Consider the following 5197-nt stretch of genomic DNA (forward strand, 5'->3'; position numbering starts at 1 on the left):
CGTGTCCTGCGCGGGGGGTGGGGGGATGAGGCCTTGCCCCTCCTGGAAGGCGCTTGGGGCCTTTCCAGGACGAGAGGACGTTCGTGTCATTTTTGGAAAAAGGAACCGACCTGCCTTTGTCTTATTATGAGCACGATCTTAGGGCCTCGTTTTGCCAGACCCTGTACCAGCACGGCACCAAAAGATTGTCTGTGCTTGCAAAGGGCTGAAGGCCTGAATCGATTAACAGCCCTGCCTTTCAGTGTTGTTCTTGCCAGGGCTTCGAGTAGGGAGGTAGTGGTGAACCCCGAACAAGTAAAGATACTTTTGTTTCGGGAAATAAGGGTCATTTGAAGCGTGCAGGTAAATAACCATGTGATCTGCCCCTCCTTTACAGGATGGTAGAATTAGATGCCCGGTTCTGAATATGCGTCTTGGTTAAAGCAAGCAGCTATAAACACTGAGGTTGGGGTTTTTCAGAGAGCTGTGGGAGATCAGGGTTCAGTGGTTGGTTGGGTCCTAAACCACTGAACTCCAGGTTTAAACTTCTTATTGTTTGGTCAGCCGTTTGCAAGGAAATAGGTTAAGCTGAGTAGGTAAAATATTTTATATACTGTAGATGTGCCACAAAAAGGAGTTTTAATATTCTCCAGGTCTCTGATCATGTCTAGGTGTCATTCACTGGCAGAAATTCTAATCAGATAGGTTTATTACCATGAAGAAACAACAGTTTAAGACTGAGTTTATAACCCATTTCCTTAAACAGCACACTTGTACAAAACACTGTGTCTTAGCTGGGAAACTTTGTAAATCAATGCCTTTTTATGTCTCTTCATTCAGTTTTGATTACCTAAGTCTTTATGGCAAATATCTCATTAGTTATGAAGTTTGCTACTTTTGGCATCAACTCAACGTATTTGAATTTGCTTAAAATAGCAACATTGAATATATATATATATATATATATATATATATTCAATGTGAGCATGGACTTCTGAATCATCTGTCTGCTTGAGGCAGCAACAAATACATGAAGCTTGACAGGGAGATGAAAATGCATATGAACCATGTAGCTGATTTTTCCATTTTTGTCCATGGTAGAAGAGTTTCTCCTGTAGTCACTGCAGGTGGCTAGCCTGTATCTTTTGAAATGCTAAAATGGTAAGTTTGCTTATGTGATTTGTTTTTCATTCTATCTTGCTTCTTTATTTTAGTGGAAGATACATAATTAGGAAGCCACTGAGAAATGTGTTCATCGTCCTTGCATACATTGACAAGAAGTAGTTTCTCCTAACAGGACAGGTAATTGTACTTTAGGATTACTTGGGGCTTTTTAAAGCTAATTAATTAGATGAACTGATCTCTCATGCAGGGGTCAGCAACCTTTTACTAACAGCAGGCCACTGCTTCCAGCCCTGCAGCCGCTGTGGGTTGCCACCCCATGGGTTGCTGTTTTACCCCTTTAACGTAGCCTCAGCCAAAAAACAGTGCTGAAAAAGGGTGTCAAGCACTACTTTGGAGTGGCTAATTTGGCAGTGACTATATAAGCAAAGGGTGTAGACCTGCCCTTAGTAAAAACTGGACTGGTGCACTTAATAAAATGTGAACCGAACCAGAACTTCATGGGGCAAATTCCATCTGCAGGCTGTAGGTTGCCAACTCCTGATGTAGTGCATTGCCATAGTGTTTGCAGCACATGTAGGATCTTGAGAGTCAGACGTTGGAGAAAATGTCTGACTTAGTTTTTTCAAATACTTAATATTATCAGTAATTTGTATAATTTGTAAAGTATGTTTCCCTTTCTGCAATTTCTGACACTAGAGCTAGTTAACTTATGTTCTTCATAAGTAAGAAATTTACAGAATAATTGAAGTATGAAAGAAATAATTAGCAATTAAAATATCTTGCTAATCAAAAACCCGTAAATGTAAAAATGTGAGCAAATGCTTATCACTTTCTGAAATTAGGAAGTGAATGAAGAGAGCCTCATTCTACTTCAAAAGTTTTGGAGTATAGAGTCACACACTAAAATGTGTTGGAAATCCGTCGCGTGGCTGTGAGATTTATATGTTTACTAGGAGCCTATACAACACTTGTATATAATGCAGTGATTCTTAACCAGTGTGCCACAGCACCCTGTGGTGCCTTGAGATACTTTTAAGGGTGCCAGGGGGTGTCACACAATGTAATTAGTTCTTCTAGGTGCACAACATGGTTCACAAGCTAAACCCAGAGATTTCAAATAGGAATCCATAGTTAAAAATGTTCTGCACTGTTGTGGTCTTTCCAAGTTCTTTGCAACCTAAAATTTGCTCTATTATTTTTCTGTAGTGAAAAATCAAGTGAAAATTAAGAGCTGGCATTTTCCGAGGGGTTCCTTGACACTAAAAAGATTGAGAACAAGTAATATAGTGTTTTGGGGAGGACATATTGGGTTAAGTATTTTGCAATAGAAATTCCTGGTGATTGCATTAGTTTCCCTTTAATTGTAGCTAGGGTCCCATGCACAATTGCTATTAGGAGTACTTAAAAATAAATAAACAAACCCCACCTATTATTTGTATTCAGTTTGTGATTTTCTGATTAGCTCTCTTCTCAGCTCTACTTCATTTGATTTTGCTACATTTACTGATTCTGCTCAATTTTATTTTTGCTAATTATAAATTAAGTTAACAGTTTAATTTACAATTTGACCATTTTAAAGGAGTGGTAGAGTGTACTGAGTTGTAAGTGACAGTGTTTACTTAGACTATATCAGCAGATTGCATACCAAGAAATACTGATACTGCAGGTTTTTGTTACAAAGGGCACAGAATATTGCACAAAATATTGCATGCAAAGAACAAATTTGTGTTTAGTACCCAAGATGGATCATCTTATTCATTATCTTCTGTAGGGAAAGTTTTAGGCCTGCGGGATGAGGATCTTAGTGGAAGGATTAAAAAAAATCAACTTTGTTGCATGCATGGGCATACCAGGAGTTGCTGCCTAGGGCTGCCCTGGGTTGCATGTGAGACACCTCTGCTTGTTCCACAGTCCCCTTGACTTTGATGAGGCTCTATTAGGAATTCAGGAGCCTACATTCCTGCCAGTAAACATCAATTATGGTAAGGCCTTCATGGCCATCCTTGTTGACACAGTACAGAACTCAGAACTCAGAAATTACAATTTGAAGGCAAATATGTGATGTGTTCTATTTCAATATTTTTTTTACTGTAGAATAGACAGGGGGAATATGGTGGGGGGGTAAGAGTTGCCCCTGATAATGTAAGAAATATCAATACATTGGGACAAACAGAGAAATCTAATAAAGAGCCCAAACACCTAAGCACATGCAAGCTTAAGCTTACGCATGTAAACACTGAATTAAGTAGGGTTGTTCATGAAATAACCAGTCCACATGTACAGGATCAGGGCCCAAATCAGGAATCTAAGGAAATACATCTGCAATACTTTTCTTTGGAGCATCTGTGGAGACCCATTAATTGAATGCAGAGGTCCACACTAGCAAATCCCAGAGTAAGAATGGGATCTTAATATTGTGTACTCACAACTCTGAAAAATTGTGCATCAGCATCTTTCAATTCAGGGGGACTATTATTAAGTAAAACTACTCATGTAAATGTTTGTAACATCACTATATCAGTCCCTTGAAGGATTTGATTATTCAGTTTAGATATATTCTTTAATGAGATAATATTTGTGAAATAAAGCAGTTTTTAGAATGATTATGGGTTGAGGTGCACGGATACATCAGTGCACCTCTATACACAGATATATTGGTCACATATTGATCAGCACCAAAATAAGGAAAATTGACAGCCTTGGCAATCAGCTTTTTTTGAGTGATGTGGCCAATTAATGTCACCAATAAATGCCGCAGTGCAACACTCAGGCAGCCAGGAGCACAGCCCAGCAGTATGGAGAACAGCCGGGTCCAGCTGGTAAGTCTGTTGGGAGGGAAGGGGCAAGGGGGAGGAAAGGGGTGTGGGGGGGCAGATCGAGGCCCTGTGGTGAGGGCAGGACTGGGGCATGGGCAGGTGCTACACAGTTGGGGTGGAGCAGGGGACAGCTGCGAGTGGCTCATCCGAGGGGCACATGGTAGGGGCGGCGGCTTCTACCTCTGCATGCACTCTGGGAGGACATTGGAAGTGTGTGCCCCCAGATCTGTGCATGGGGTGAGGCAGCTGCTGCTGTGGGCTGGGGCTGGGCTGCATTTGGGGCGGGTGGCAGCAGCCATGGGAGCAGGGGACATGCCAAATTTTGGGGTGGCGGCTGCAGCCTTCCCCCCATAGCCACTTCCCAGCACCATCACCCTGTCCCGAGTGCAGCCCCAGCCCAGCCCCTACCAGGAATAGCTTGGCGCCACCCCAGCCCTGCCCCACACGCATATCTGGGGGCACACACACCCTCCTAGGGTACACACAGTCCACCTCTCCCCCCTGTGACCCTCAGACAAACCACTTGCAGCTCTGTGCCTTTCCCTGACTGCAACACCTGCCCCTGCCCTGCTCCCTTTCACCACGGGGACCTCGATCTGCCCCATGCCCCTTCCCTCCCTGTTTGCACCTTCCCCCACAACAGACTTACCAGCCGGATGCCACTCTCCATGCTACCTGGCAAATAATTTAATTACAACTGGATTAATGTAAAGAGGTCTCTTTGATTCATATGGGAAGAGAAATTTACTTTGATGTAACTTGTAACAGAATAACCTAAAGAGCTAAACATAACAGTGTGATTTGAAGGGATGCCAGCTTCAGGAAAGGAGCAGACAGTTCCAAAGTGGCTAACTCCCTCTGTTAGCACCTCAGGCACTTGGAATTCATGGTAGAGAGACATATTGCAGCTTACCAGCAAGGCATCAAGCCCATGGATATACTGTTGCCAGCTGCCATTTGCTGAGAAAATTGCTTCCTAGGCCAAATAGTAATTCTCAGCTTTAATAAAGACAGGCCCCGAATTAAGCTGAACTTCATCTTGTGTGCTCAGCAAGAGAAGTATTTACTTAACAAATTAATGTTAAAGATGTCAAAATTCACATTCCTACATCTGTAATTTTCTGCATATGTAGGTCAGGGTCAGTTGCAGCAAGTGAATGTCAAAAAGCCCAAATGATCCCTCATGTTCTTAGATAGTTGCTGCTTTGTATAAGTTTAGAATTTGTCAGAATAACAAGCTCAGAGGTTTTGTAGGTGACTTGGGGGGGGGGGGGGGG

The 5197-nt window shown here is 42.4% G+C and overlaps 1 protein-coding gene across 2 annotated transcripts in view; it reads left to right on the forward strand.

Moving 5' to 3' along the window:
• The first annotated feature begins 15 nt into the window (after positions 1-15).
• Positions 16-5197, forward strand: part of NMNAT3 (nicotinamide nucleotide adenylyltransferase 3) — a 96279-nt gene continuing 91097 nt past the window's right edge. For both annotated transcript variants that reach the window (XM_019503667.1, XM_019503666.1), the window contains exons 1-2: positions 16-342; positions 1194-1281. The gene's annotated coding sequence lies outside the window, so the exon portion shown is untranslated. The remainder of the gene's footprint in view (positions 343-1193; positions 1282-5197) is intronic.

The sequence above is a fragment of the Gavialis gangeticus genome, unplaced genomic scaffold, assembly GCF_001723915.1.
Source record: "Gavialis gangeticus isolate Ggan-Ray unplaced genomic scaffold, GavGan_comp1, whole genome shotgun sequence".
Lineage (NCBI taxonomy): Eukaryota > Metazoa > Chordata > Crocodylia > Gavialidae > Gavialis > Gavialis gangeticus.